This window comes from Euprymna scolopes, chromosome 2, assembly GCF_053919585.1.
Source record: "Euprymna scolopes isolate OS-2025 chromosome 2, ASM5391958v1, whole genome shotgun sequence".
Classification (NCBI taxonomy): domain Eukaryota; kingdom Metazoa; phylum Mollusca; class Cephalopoda; order Sepiida; family Sepiolidae; genus Euprymna; species Euprymna scolopes.
Window position 1 is genome coordinate 204,266,089 of NC_136483.1, and position 16,125 is coordinate 204,282,213.

Consider the following 16,125-nt stretch of genomic DNA (forward strand, 5'->3'; position numbering starts at 1 on the left):
CAGACTTAACTAGCCCTTACTATACAGCCAGACACAGCTAGTCTTCACTACATGGCCAAACATAACTATCCCTCCATACACGGCCAGACATAACTAGCCCTCAATACACGGCTAGACACAGCTAGCCCTTAATACGCATCCAGACATAATCAGCCCTCCGTACATGGCAAGACATAACTAGCCCTTCATATTCTTGTTGACTTTCAAATATAAAATTAAAATAAAATAATCCGACCTTCGAATCATAATTAACACTTTCCCATAACATGACGACTCCAATTCTAAAAGAAAATCCGACTCACAAATTTTATAAACTTTACTTTCTCGTCAAAATATCTTGTAATCTAAATAGAAATAAACAGTTCTCATGTTTACTGACGCCATAATTCGGATCAAATTTTAACTTCAATGTGTATTTTTCAGCTGCTAAACACTCGACTTTTTGTCCTTTAAAATTTGTCCTCCTTAACGCAACCACTCCTCTCATGTGCAAAATATTTACATTTTAACCCATGCATTATCATATCCACATAATAAATAAAAAAAATAAAAAAAAAAACGCTTAACAATGTTACTGCGAATAATTTACCCAAAAAAGAAACTAAGTTCGGAAAAAATCAGAATTTTTAATATAATTAAGGAGGCTTTAGCTAAAGAATATTTAATTAATTTAGATTTACTGGATGGATAACAATTTAAATATAATGATTTAGTAATAATATTAACAATGACAATAATTGTAATTAAACGTAATACTGTACAATATTTAAAATATCGGTTATATACATCTTACAATAGAAGTCAGAATGCTAAGAATAACTGTTAGGAAATTTACTTGGAGAGTCACCACTTATCAAGGCCCGGAGTCTACTCAAGGATAAGATAAGTGTTGATGGTGAGGCAAGAGCAGTAAAATTCGAATTGCGTATGGCCAGATTATCTAAATGAACGACGTAATAGGAATTTATTCACATTAGACGTGAAGACAAATTTATAATTGTATTTTTACTATTGCCTGTCGAAGGTTTCATCAGCCAAAATGCTGTGAGGATAACATTCAAGATCAAAAAGTAGCCTAAATAGTTCAAATAATACAAATTATCAATCCTCATCTCAAAAATTGAAAACTTTAGTTCTATAAAAAGTAATGCATACACGTCAATGATGATGGCTGTGGTTGCTACAAAAGTAGATTTCTCAAAGCAAGGTTGGCGAATGAAATATGAAAGGTGAAATTTTGTCGCATCTGAAATTCAAGACGTTTATTTTTGACAGGTTGTAAGTTATGACATTCGGTGGGTCAATTATTAAAATGTACATTTGGTGTTGTTGCTAAGGAAAGAATGTTTAAAAAATAAAAACAAACATTCGATAAATACGATGAACTGATCAGAAAATGTTAGGAGATGCTTATTTGATTCCTGCCCCCATAGACACTAATGGGAAGCCCGCTAAAGATAGATGTGTTCGACAGTAATCTGATGTCAACAATGAACAATAAAAAATAAAAACTCTTTTCAAATCTTTCTTATTTTTAAAATTGTGGAAGAAAACGACCATCTGAATGTTAAACGACCGAGGAAAAAAAACGGAGTTAGTGCAGATTGTTAGTTTTACTAACAGAAGTACCTGTTATTGACTGGTTTAGAAAAGAGCCTTCAAAAAATGGACTCTTATGAAAGGATGAAAGATTATGAAAAGGAGATGTGGGTTTAAAGAGATAGGTCAAACTTTTGGGGTATCAAAACCAAAGCAACCCCTCAAATGAACATGAGGAGCAGTAGTAGGAATCTTTATTGATATAAACGTATGAACACTAATTAGGGTTCCCCATTATAATTGACCCCTATGGGGCCCATCTCTGTTGGTGTGAATGAGCGATGCAATCTGTAAATCCCCCCCTTTACATCAAAGTTGTGACCATGCATATGGTTCCCAGTTATAAGTGATGGTCTCACTCTGTTGGTGAGAATGAGTGGTGTAACCTGTCAAAAACTTCCCACGTGCTGATATGGATTAGCCTGCCATATTTGGTAACTCTACGAGCATAAAACACACATGGTGAGCGTGCACAGGGTTTCCAGTTATAAGTGACCCCCTGGAGCCTCATCCATGTTGGTGGAAGTGAGCAGTGTAACCTTTCCTTCCTCATGGTGGGTTATCCTGCCAAATTTGGTTGCTCTACGTGAAACGGTGTGAACGTGCATAGAATTTTCCCCCTGGGTCCCGCCTACATTAGTGGTGGGGGATGGTTTTATCATACCCATTTTTTCTCCTTGATATCTCTTCTATCATTGAACATGGTCAGTTTAGTTATCGAAATATTGAATTCCAAGTAAAACCAAATGGTATCTACTTAATGTCACAGTAATGAACATATCCAAAAATTACAAAAAACGATAAGGTAGAAAATTAGTTATTAATGAAAACAGTTTTAAAAACTGAAAATTTACTCTTAGATATCAGAAAAAAATTACCCACTTTTTACGATTGGCACTTTACAGCTTTTTTTTTTTTTTTAGCAAACTTCAAATTTCACTACTTGTTTCTAAAATTATTTTCATTAATAAATACTTCTCTACCTTATCGTTTTTCGTAATTTTTGGATATGTTCATTATGCATTGTGACATGGCAATTAAGTAGATACCAATGTTTTTTTATTATTATTTAATATTTCGATTTTTCGAATTTCGCTTTAATAACGAAGAAGCACCAATTGTTTTCCGTTTCAAACAATCGCATATGGACGTGCAAATAAATTGTACTAAATTTCTTGTTATAGTGTGCTGGGGTGGGGGTGCACCCTATAGACAAAAAATGAAATAAATGAAGATTAATCTTTAATTGTTTTGTTTGAAATATTCTAATCTTGGGATCTCCTTCCCCTTCTCCTATGATCAAATCAAACTCTGCAGCATTGATCAGGTAAATAGTTTAATTACAAAGGACAAACGATAAAGTCTGTTGAAGAAAAAAATCACTTCTTATCAAAAATATCACTTATCTTTAGCGTACCTGATTAATGTTCAACTCTAAATTGATAAAACGAAAATAATGTATAATGTTATGACCGTAAAAAGATAACTATAAAATTATAAACTTGAATGATTGGTATAGGAATGACGTGGTTTTGTGGGATCGGTAGGTCAAGTGAACGTTCTTTCACGTCTACTGCACTATTTTGACTAATACCATTGAAAAAATTATGAATCCATATATCCTTCATTCAGTTATGGATTAAATAGTAGGATAGCTTTGACTCACAAACCTTGGTTGATCAATCAGAAAAAAACTCTGAAATAACACCTTTCTCTGCTTATTGTGATATTTTTCTAGTAATGGACTTGTCACAGAAATGAAGCAATGGCAGTTTACAAGAAGTGTGGTTGGGTATTGTGAAACATTTATTTTAATTCCTTATACGGGCCTCCTTTACAGGTGGTAGCCATTGTTTTTTTAGAAACGAAATGGAACAAATAATATAACTGATATTTAAAACAAAATTAAATATATTTGTAAAAAAGAAGACCATTTTGACGTCATATGGATATCATTCTACAAATAAGGTGAATTTGATTGAAAAAAAAGAAAGAATATTTCAGAATTTGTCATAAATCAAAACTTCTTTTTTAATAAATTTATAGCAAACTTTGCTTTAAACTTGCATATGTGTTTAGTGATGATCAAACATTGTAGCAAATCAATGTTCGATACTTGGATAGAGTTCCGCCATCAAATTGTTGGTGGCTTAGAAATACAAATTATTTGAAATTTATGTAAAAATGTGTAATATGTATGCAAAAGTTCAAGTTAAAATGTTTACAAATAGGATAATTTAATGAATAAACATTTAATATTTTTGAAGTAGAGTGTTGGCCTAGTAAGTTCAGAGTTATGTCCCTAGCCAAGTACGCCCAAGGATTGGAGTACTGCTGCCACATCTGGACAGAAGCTGCTAAAAACAGCCTATCCTGCCTTGACAGAGTACAAAATAGACTTCGTAGCTTAATGGGGATGCCCTTTTCTTTTCCCTGCAACCTCTCCCACAGAAGAGACGTTGCAAGCCTGTCTTTGTTTATCGTTATTTCCATGGCAAGTGCTCGTCTGAGCTCTAATCTCTGGTCCCCCTCGCCTATCTTTCACGAAAAACATCCGTCTAGCTGAAACCACTGTCAATAATTTTCCCCACTCCTTATCTGTGCCTAAATCGTGCGTAGATTCCATGAACAAAGCTTCTTTTTTAAAAGTGCACGCCTGTGGAACGCTTTTCCATTTGCTTGTTTCCCACCTGATTACAACTTGGGTGTCTTCAAGTCCAACATAAACAAATTCCTGATACCCCCCCTTAAGTAAGTTACTAAGGATTACTACGATATTATCCCATTGGTTACCGTGCACGTAATAACCCTTATCCCTGAGTGGCTTCTGGGCTTTGATAAGTGGTGACTACCATGTAAAAGAAAAAAATATGTTCGAGTTATTTCCACTGAATTATACTAACGCACTGTGAGAATAAACTTTACAGTTTTGAAGTACAAAAACGATTCGCAATGTTATGCGATATTCTCTTTCTTGTTTAAGCTTGAAGTTGAGTGGATGTGATCCATTTCAGCTCTATAGCTTGACATAGTTTTGACAACCCTAACATGTTTATGACCAAACGTTCTCTTTACAAGATAGAAATAGATATTCAACTGTGGTTCTTTTAGCCATTTCAGCATGACCTCTTTCTACCAGATACAGCAATTGTATAAATAATAGTTTCCCTGAAATACAAAGTAAATTGCATTTCCTTTACATAGCCACTGCATCTTCTATAATGTGTTTACCCTAGCAATTCATATTTATTTTGATTGTGTGTAATATGGACGGTTACGTTAGTAATAACTATTTGAATTTTTACCCCTATTTATAGATCATGTTTTATTATGCTCTTATTACGTTTGTCTCTAAATATTTCTTCGTGAAAAATATATGTATTATGTATGCATATATATATGTGTGTGTGTGTGTGTGTGTGTTTACATGTACATTCAAACGTCTCTTTATTAGCGTTTCTTTCTCATTGTTATTTTCCGTTTGTTTCTGATTTTCGTGTGTTCTTAAGGAAATATTTATTCAACATGGTTGCATGCGTAGTGGAGAAGGGTCTCCAACACATGCATCACTATAAAATGTACATAAAATATTCTACTTTTATAAACACACTAGCAGATCAGTCCAGCTTTGCTAGGGCCCTATGTAATCGTTATAACCATATGTGCATATGCATATATATTAAAAAGTTTGACTCATGTCCAGGTAACCTACATCTAAAATTTCAAGTGTTTATACTCAAAATTGACGGAGGAGTTTAATAGAGTCTGCAAAGGTCAACTCTTTCAACTTTGACCTCTTGGCAGCCAAATTTTTTATTTTTCCAAGTATTGGGCTCAAATTAAATTAAAAAGTTTGATCCATGTCCAAATAATCTACGTCTAAAATTTCAAATATTTGGACCCAAAATTGGCGGAGGAGTTTGGTAGCGTTTTCAAAGGTCAAATCGTTGAACTTTGAATCCTTGGCAGCCAAATTTCTGGCCGAAAACCGCTTGAAAAGATTTTCCCAAATCTCAATACCCCTTATGTCAAATCTAGAGTCTGTAGACTGAAAATTGACAGAGTAATTTAGTAGGGAAATGTACACACACAGACAGCCACACACAGAGACAATTTCACTTTTATTGATATATAGATTAACAATAACGCTAGTTCGAACTGAATACTAGTAGATTAACAAAAAATGCTATTTAAAACTGAAAACTAACAGACTGACAAAAATGCTATTTCAAACTGATGACTTATAGATTAACAAAAATGTTATTTCGAACTGAAGACAAGTGGATTAGCAAAAATGCTATTTAAAACTGAAGGCTAACAAACAAAAATGGTGTTGCGGACCAGGATATAAAATACCCTAACTCGCTACAAGAAAAATAATGAAACGAATAGAATTGAAGGAAACAAAACCTCAATTGATGGATAAGATAAACGTGTCGTTTATTTACTGTTGAAAGAATAAATGTTTTAGATATAACACGTGTTCATGTCCGCGCGGGTGTAACCATCGTTTGTTGCGGGATTGGTATTATAAAAGGAAAAAGGAAATGTGTTTTCATCTCACGTTCGGGTTACTATTGTTTGTTCGCGCGTGGGAAAAGAAGTGAGTAATATAATAGAAATGAGAATGATAGTCCAGCGTGTAGAAAAAGACAAAGGATAGAGGGTGGACATCAGTTAAACTGGGCGCCATGTTAGCCGTCAGCTACGCAGTGGTGTTCTCTGGCACAAGTAGTTGATAGAGAGAGAAAGAGTGTACTTACTGTCTGTTGGCCTTTTGTCCCACATAGTAGTAAATGGCGTGAGGTACGCGCGTGCGCGCACCTGCCGAAACGGCGGCAGTTAGTGCGCCGACCAACCACCTCGGAAAGGCAGGTCGGAAAAGAAAGAAGCCGCTTGTTGTTCTTTCTTTTATACTTGTTTCCGGTGGTCTTTTGCACATGTGTGTATTTCCTTTGAAAGGGGAAGTGACGTTGTCCGTCTGTGTGCGTACGTGTGCGCGTGTGTGAGTACATGTGTATACGTTAGCGTGTGTGTATATACACGTGAATGTGAGTGTATGTACGCGAACGTGAATATATATGTACGTGTGTGGACGTGGGCGCGTATGTTTGTGTGCGCGTATGCATGTGACAAATAATATGGCTTGAAATGTGAACGCATGTTTTTGTGTAAGGCTAGGAAAGGCTCGCGCAATGGTATTTCACACTGAAGGCTCGTAGATTTACAAAAATTCTATTTCGAACTGAATATAAGTAGATTGACAAAAATGCTGTTTAAAACTGAAGGCTAACAGACTGACAAATGCTATTTCAAACTGAAGGCTAACATAAATGCTATTTCGAACTGAAGACTAGTAGATTAAGAAAAATGCTATTTAAAACTGAAGGCTAACAGACTGACAAAAAGGGTAAGCATGACAGATTAACAAAACTACTGTTTTAGGTATACACGTAACAGAACAATAAAAATCGTATTTAAAACTTAAGCATGGCAGACAGATCGACAAAATATTATTTCCAACTTAAGTGTTACAGATCAACTTAATCCATCGAAAGGCGATTGCAATGAACGCATCGTAAGGAGAACGACTTATTGAAGAAGATTATGTTGAAAATTTAAAACAGACTCAAAATCAATTGGAATTGTTTTTCCAGTTTTGTGGGATTCATAGGTGGTTTTATAACTGCGTGTTTTTGTTGGTGGAAAAGTGTCTTCGAAAATTATGCAATTTGCGCAAAATACATTTTTTTTCGTAAATCCACTTCAACATTTTCATTTTCATTATAGTTGAAATCGTTTATATTTTTAATTATATTTAACTTTATCGATAATTTTAAAATATCACGGAAAATTGTAAATTTGGGAGTTTTTCTTTAACAGCTAACATTAAAATGTAAATTTCAATTTTATTGAAACCAAAAAAATATTTAGTTAGTAAATTTTCAAATTTTACTAATTTTTGAATAGGAATCATTTTTTAGTCCAAATTTCTTTAAAAATTATTACTTTAATTTGACTTTCCTTTGCACTAAATATTGAACATGGAAGTGTTTTCTGAAAGGTCGAAAATCGGAAAATGTAATTAAAAGTTAAGTGCTTGTTTCTTTTCACTAAAATTTGAAATGATATTTTTCTACCCATTAACAAATCTGCATAACATAAAATTAGAAGCGTATTTATATTTTATCTCTAGAACATGTTAATGTTTTTTTTTTTTGTTGTTTACATTTAGATTTTAAACAAAATAAAATTTTAACAGATAAAAAAGAATAACCTGAACTTTCGGAAAATTCGTTTTCTCAAAATTTGCGTAATGTTCAAAAGAACAACAAGAAACATTCAAAGTAGTCAGCAATATTTAAGACAAGTTTAAAAAAAAAACAACAAAGAAATAGAAATAAATTGCAAAGATATACATCATACTTACAAGACTGCCTGGGCGTATTTTCCGTTTTTGATTTCCTTTTTTTATTTCTTATAAAACAATAGTTTTTAATTTTTATGGTAAAATGGCAAATCTCAGTACGAATCTTTCCATCGAGTTCAACGAATGCCGCGAGATAGTGATCACAAGAGACAAGTGTTTATTATGAAGGTACGAAACGATTCAAGTTTATCGCGGGTAATGGGTGGATAGGGAGAAGGGAGTGTAATCGGTGACGCGTATGTGACATTTGACCGAGAGAAGTGTCTGCTTTGTGTATCAAGCAACCTAAAATCGGGGCATGCGTGTGACCAGTTGTGTTCGAGATAAATTTGACATTTTTTGGAAAGGAAAGAAAACATCATATGTTCAACAATTATTTTATTTTACTGATGTTTACCCCAAACAAGGCATGTTGCCACTTTGGCGCAAGGGGCTACTATTTGAGATCATGTTTAAGAAAGATGAGCGGATGTCGGTTTACATTACATTTAAACTTCTGCATATCACTACAGTAAGGGAAGCAAGGAGCAGAGAGCGAATTCTAAAATCTAGCAGTCCGAGGGAAGAAACTATTAGAGTAAAAGGCTTTCCAACATTTTGTGACATCAAAAATATAGAGGTGTTATTTTGTTGTTAACGGGCGTGTCGGGGATATATACATCGACGGGGCACAAATGCAATAATTTAATTGGTGTAAGTCCCATTAAAATACTTGTAAAACAAGCACAGGGGTGCAATATTGCGGCGATAGGACAGGAATTGGAGCTTAGTGAACAGTGCAGGACCTACTAGATTGAAAACTCTTCTTTTGAACCTGTCCAAAAGGGGGAGACAAGTGGTAGATACACCAGCCCAGATATGGCAACAATACTCCATGCATCGGCGAATGGTGGCTTTGTAGAGGTACATGATATTCACAGGTGTGAATAATCTTATAGCAGGATAGAGGGAACCCACTTTCTTTGCAACAGCCTTCGCAATGTCATCGATATATTTGTTCCAGTTCATATTGCCTGTAAATGTTAAGCCAATGAGCTTGAAGGAAGAGCTCTTAGATTAACGTGTCATTAGCCATGAATATCAGTAGTTGATTGAATTATTCTTAAAATTCAAAGTGCACCTCTTAGAGGATCATTTATCAAATACAACGCATATGAATAAATTGCATTTATTCCCCACCATCGTTTACAGACAGGACATGGAGCACACAACTTTTTGTGAGACACCTGAACACCAGTTTGGTTTTTGTAATCAACTCGTCCTTTGCTTTTCGAGTATTATGGTTAGTGTCTTTCTCAACTGTGTCTTACGTATAATAATCATAAGATGGCTTTCACTGAAAAAACACAAAGATCTTCACAGTTTGAGCACTGCGTGCAGACTGTTGTTCTATGTGCTGTAGAAGAGTTCTAAGTCGAACCAGAGCATACCTGATTCGACAGTATTAGGTTGGTGACTCTTTTTTGAAATCTATCTAGTGTTACATCTCCGATCCAGTTTTGAATGTTTTGGATTAACCTCAGTCCCAGCACTAAGATTTAGAGTATAGTTTCACTCTGTTCTGGCTTGATCAAAGGCAGAGGAGTTCACTGGCAGAAATGTGCTACCCAACTATATCCTATCGAATGTCAGATGTATGAGGTGGGGGCGGAAATCCTCAAATGATACCGAGTCGGGTGAGGGCTAAAGTACTTATATCCTCATCAGAGCTTCTGTACATACGTTAAAAGAATGAAGCAAGAATAGCAGGTTATTTTGTCAGGTTAATAGAAAGCATAAAGTTCAACCAAAACAACAAAAAAATGGGAAGGAGGACACAAAATCCAGAGTATTGAGTTTTGTAATTTTTTGGTTCTCGTTTTTATTTTTTAGAAACAATAACTCAACGGTGCTGCAAAAAAAAAAAAGATATAAAAAAAGCAAATATGATAGAAGAAAATCGTTCAAAATTCTCAGTGCCAGGAAGGCCCATCGGGGCTAAAGTTTGCAGGACATCAGAAACTGACAGTCAATGACGTTCTCAGTTGGAATGATTTCACATTTAGTCAAGTATAAACATAAAGAGGAATCAACAATATGTGGATCGAGTGCATTGCATAAATACATTAATTTCAAAGTCATTTAAATTCGATTAAGAAGACTCGGATATAAGACAATATATTCTTTTATTTTTTCAAAAAGAGAGATATATAGAACGAAAAGCAATGAGATACCAATCTGTTTCATCAGGTAAGTTCACGGGGCGGGGACATTAATCCATACATATTGTTCATAAGAAGTATAATGCCACATACCTTTTTGAGTAAGCCCGGTTCACAGTATAAAATCAATCCAACGGATTTCTTGGTTCAAAACAAAATAAAAAATCTAATGGTCTTGAATGTTTGATGGCCCTCGTTGTAATCATTAAAGAAAATAAGATTAGTCTTGGCGGCATTGAACATTGCCATCCAGTTTCAATCTCATTCCACTACAGACTGGCTGTCTTCCTCTAAAGTTTTAGCCATTTCTTTAGATATGTATTTATTCATTTTCCCTTTGGTCTTGTTATAGAGCGTAGTGTCATCAGTAAATATACCCATCTCGGTGACGATTTTATCAGGGAGGTCGTTTATGAATATCAGGAACAATAATGGTCTGGGAATTGACCCCTGTGACACACCTGCATTTATATCATGTATGACCATCAAAAATAACCTGGATTTTCTCTTATCTGAAAAGGGTTTATTGTTAAGTATGCGTCCAGTAATACCATGTGATTTAATTTTGGTGAGAAGACAATCTGGTTTCTTTGCTTCAATCGAATTATCACACTGGATATTCATATCCCACAATAATTTCACATTATCACTCTTCATCTCCACTTCTGGAACATGCTCATACCATTTTCTTTGTAATTCAACCCTCTTATCTTGCATTTATCCCAATGGATCTTTCTTGTAATATTATTATGCCACCTCTGGTACTTCTTTTGAGATAACTTCTCATACTATTCACCTTTCTACCCACACAGTCGACACAGGGGACTTTCAATCATTTTATGAATGTAATACTTCACATAATTTGTACATATTAGAGCTTCTGATCCAATCTTCAAATTTTGAAACCATTGCCAAGTTTTTTTCCTTGTCCACTGCCTCTGGTAGATCTCTACTGAATTGATTATACATTTTCTCTTCAATGAACTTGTCTTTTACTGTTGTTTATTTACAAGCAGTTCAGCCCGGCTTTGCTCATAATGTGGAAATTATCTTCCACCATCTTTCTTTCCCTTTTCTTTCTCCTGTTTCGGTTCTTCCTTCCTTTCTTCTTAACCCCTTTCCTACCCCCTTCCCTAGCTTACCCCTTTTTTATGTCACCTAACTCCCTTATGCCCGTTGATTGGATGAGACGTTTTCGCGCTAAATTGAGGCACGTGTGTGATTTTGAGTTAAAGTAAGTCAGTTGTGAACAAGGCTTCGAGGAGACCAGACCTGTCCTGTCGGTCTCGGATAAAAAGGGACGCCTGGAATTTACTAAGGCGTTGAACAACTCTGTCTTGACGAGACATTAAATACGTTGAAAAGAAGAACCTAGTTTTCTAAGACACTTGAAAACTAATACTATTATCGAGAGAAGATAATAGAAGTTGAAAAGAAGAACCTAGTTTTCTAAGACACTTGAAAACTAATACTATTATCGAGAGAAGATAATAGAAGTTGAAAAGAAGAACCTAGTTTTCTAAGACACTTGAAAACTAATACTATTATCGAGAGAAGATAATAGAAGTTGAAAAGAAGAACCTAGTTTTCTAAGACACTTGAAAACTAATACTATTATCGAGAGAAGATAATAGAAGTTGAAAAGAAGAACCTAGTTTTCTAAGACACTTGAAAACTAATACTATTATCGAGAAAGGATAATAAATAGATGTTTTAAAAAGAAGAACCTAGTTTTCTAAGACACTTGAAAACTGATACTATTATCGAGAAAAGATAATAGAAGTTTTGAACAGAAAATTCGCCGCAGGGAAGTTTTCGAAGATACCAGAAAACACCAGAATATTCAGCCTTAAGAAATTTCGACCTTGCTGAAGGACTACGAAAAACGAATTTCCAGGAAAAAGAAGGAAAAAGGGAACTTTTAAACAACACAAACTCAAAAAATAAAACCCACAAGAAAACGAACTTTCTAAATGTTCCTTTCGTAAAAGGGCGCCCAGAAGCTTCCAGTAAGTGATCCCCTCCTTTTTTCCCCCCTTCTTCCTCCTTCTCTATCTCTCTTTCCTTCTATTTCCCTTCACTCTCTCTCCCCCGTTTTGGTTACTACTACAAGACTCTTGTAAGCCAGATGGACATTTTTGGCAGCCTATAGACGTCACAAACCTTTCCTTTAGATATCTTTGTTAATAAATTCTATTTCTCCTATTTTTCTCTTTTTGTTTGTAATTTTTTCCTTCAGTTTCAGAGTTAGTAGTAACGATTAATTGTTTAAGAAGAATTAACTTCCACGGGAAAAAGTGGATAATAAAATTTCTTCATAACTTCTTCTCATAACTTGCCCCATGTGTGAATACACTTTATATAAGATTTCAAATTTTTAGACCAAAAATTGTCTGAGTAATTTCGTAGAGACTGCAGAGGTAAGTTTTTTATAACTTAGACCCAAATTTTGACCCCTTAAAATTTATTATTTTGGTCTCAAATCAAAATAAAAAAGTTTTACCTATGTCCAAGTTACCTACACCTAATATTTCAAGTGTTTAGACCCAAAATTGGCAGAGAAATTTCGTAGAATTGGCAAAGGTAAAATCTTTCAACTTTAACTTTTTGGCAGCCAAATTTTCAATCCAAACCAATTAAAAGGATTGCCTTATCTCTGAATACCCTTTATGTAAAATTTCAAATGTTTAGACGAGAAATTGGCTGAGTAATTTGGTAGAAACCGCAGAGGTCAAATCTTTTCTAATTTGACCTCAATTTTAATCCCTTAATATTTCTTTTTGGGGGCTCAAATAAAATTAAAAAGTTTGATCCATGTCCAAATAACCTACATTTAAAATTTCAAGTGTTTAGACCTAAAATTGGCAGAGGAGTTTGGTAGAGTTTTCAAAGATAAAATCGTTGAACTTTGGCCCTTTGACAGCCAATTTCTGGTCAAAAGCTGATTAAAATTTTTTTCCCAAATCTCAATACTCTTTATGTCAAATCTTGAATCTCTAGAAAATGTAAACTTTCAGACTATTCTCTTCTTCTTTTAAACATTGTTCTGCATTGAAAATTGATAAAGTTATTTGTCAGGGGAATGTAAACACACACACACACACACACACACACACACACACACACATTTTCACTTTTATAAATATATAGATTACCTTAAATTCCGTGCTTTTTACTAGTTCGCTCTCTTTCAATTTTTCACATTTCAACAAACCCTTTATAAGCGTTTCCTTACAGCTGAACATGTAAACTTTCATTCTATTATTTTCTTCTTTTAAACATCGTTCTACACCTATTTGTCCTCATCCTCTCTCTTTTCTTTTCTTATATTAAGTGTTCCGTTTATTGTCATCGTTTTCCTTGTCTTCCTGTCCATATTTTGCAGTTCATTTTGTTTCCATTAAATAATACACGCTCCATATCGAAATATAGCTATTGCCCTTGTGTTTACTACTGATATTTTGTTTTCTTTATTCAAACATGACCTAAAAACCAACCATAGTCGTCTTTTGTAGTCTTTTCCATCCACAAAGCACTTCCATTATTTTTCTTTTTTACACTCCAAATATCACCCCAAAATTGTGCACACTTTTCTCACTTTGGTACTTTATTTATCTAAATTGACCATCTATTAAGTCCTTCAAAGAACGTTTTCTGGTTCCGACCAAAGAACCTATTCTCTCTGAACTGTTCACTTCTCCCTTCAAATCTCTTTACTTTTGGACTTTTGCTATCATTATTTGGTATAGAATGCCATGGTTGCAGCCAATGAGAATAACCAGAATGTTATGAGATAGAAATCATTGTTTTCAAATAGCAAAACGTAATTGTAGTTGTAAGTGTATGAGTGTGCAATCCAGTTAATAAGGGTGTCAGGTCAGTATAGTTCAATGCATGGTGATTGAACGGCCATAGTGATTTAGGGCTATAGTGTTCGTTTTTTTTTTTTTTTTGTATGTTTGAGTATAATCCGGAATAATAAAATGTCATGGTTGCAGCCAATGAGAATAGGAGGAATGTTATGAGGGAGAAATCATTATTTTTTTTGAATAGCGAAGTTTAATGGTAGTTGTAAGTGTATAAGTGTGCAGTCCAGTTGATAAGGGTGTCAAGTAAATATAGTTATAATGGTTATAGAAATACCTAGTCCTGTCTGCGAGAGTGGGAGGACTTTTCAGTTAGAGGGGGAAATATGAACTACTTCGTCTTTAAATCTTGGCAATCGTGATGATGTCGCTTGTAGGAAATAAGATAAGAGTTTATTATAACGAATAAATGTTTTTGTAACAGCATTCAAAAGTTACATAAGATGGTGGGTAAGAGTTTAAACAAAATAAATTTGTAAGTGGCATCTGTTATTGCAAACCTATTGTCATTTGGTCCAGAAGGGAATTTCTGCAATCAAATTATTATATAGATAGATAGATAGAAGAAGAAGAAAAAGAAGAAGAAGAAGAAGAAGAAGAAGAAGAAGAAGATAGAAAGAAGAAGATATATATGTAAATGAAGAAGACATATTTACAATTACCATGAAAATAACTTATTTCAACAAATCCTTACGGTGAATATGATTTAAATTCTTTTCGAAAGCTGTAGTAACTGCACATTTCCTTTTCAGTTTTTCCGCTTTTCACCTTGTACGTTATATATGCTATTATTTTACGTTATATATGCTATTATTTTATGTTATATATGCTATTATTTTATTTCCATCATATTTGTTTGGAACGCGTATTTCAATTGTTAACATTAATATCTCTGAAAACGATACACAAGCGAGGAAGCATCGTCGCGCCGCCAATTGGAAAACTTTTCACCAAGTGACCCCCCCCTCCCCCTAAAGTAGCCTACCCAGTCCTCTACTGAATTAGATAGCATCTTGGTACCACAAATGCCATTTGACCTTTCGGGGCCAAGAGAAACGACCACCCTGGTCTTTAGTCTCGAGTGTCCAAGAAAAGAAAACCAAAGATAAGTAAAATCTTTAACTGTTTAGCATGAAATTTAAAGCAAATATTCTTTACATTTCCAGGCATATTGTAACCGATAATTTTCTCCATTTAAATAGACCATTTCGCAGTTTACAAAACCCATCTCACTTAAATAAGTCAATGCTATAGTAAAGATAAACTCGGTTAAAAAAAAAAAAAAAAAAAAAAAAGAAATTATGCGCATTTATTTAGAGGATATGAAATAGTCTACTTGTGATGCATGTGTGATATTCTGCATAACCTCCTGTTCGGCTTCCCCTAACCTAACTGAAACTCGTTAAAAAAACATGATGACAGTACAATCTAAAAATAAGCTTAAACCAGGCTTAGGGTCAAACAAATCCAACTTGCCTCCTCCCTTGAGGCTTGCATTCACAAATATCCGTGGGCTTAGAACTAATTTAGCTGATGTTGAAGCATTTCTCCTAACAAATACCCCGGATATCTTAGCACTAAGTGAGACTAACCTACACTCCTCCATCCCCTCTAACTACTTTAACATGCCTGGATATCTCCCACTCTGCCGTAAGGACTCTGACAGACATATGCACGGACTTGGAGTTTACATTCGTAATACCCTTCCCTTGACAAGAGAAACAAACCTAGAAACGGATGATCAAGCCTTTATGTGCTTTAGACTAATCATGCAACACAACATTAGCTACTTTTACTTTCTCTACCGCTCTCCCTCGACCCAAGACTGCACCATAATAAACAAAGTATCTGACAGCATAGACACAGCACTCTCCTTCGACACTAACGCCCAAGTACATGTATTTGGCGACTTTAATGTCCATCACAAAAACTGGCTTGGATTCTCTACTTACACAGATGCAGCAGGCAGCGCAACTCATAGCTTCTCTGTATCTCACTCCCTAGCGCAAATTGTTACTTTTCCAACCCG

At 34.7% G+C, this 16,125-nt stretch overlaps 1 protein-coding gene across 1 annotated transcript in view; it reads right to left on the reverse strand.

The window, feature by feature from the left end:
• Window positions 1-8,177, reverse strand: part of LOC145302445 (uncharacterized) — a 92,582-nt gene extending 84,405 nt beyond the window's left edge. Inside the window, exon 1 of the mRNA XM_080144656.1 lies at window positions 8,030-8,177. The gene's annotated coding sequence lies outside the window, so the exon portion shown is untranslated. The remainder of the gene's footprint in view (window positions 1-8,029) is intronic.
• Between the last annotated feature and the right edge of the window lie 7,948 nt (window positions 8,178-16,125).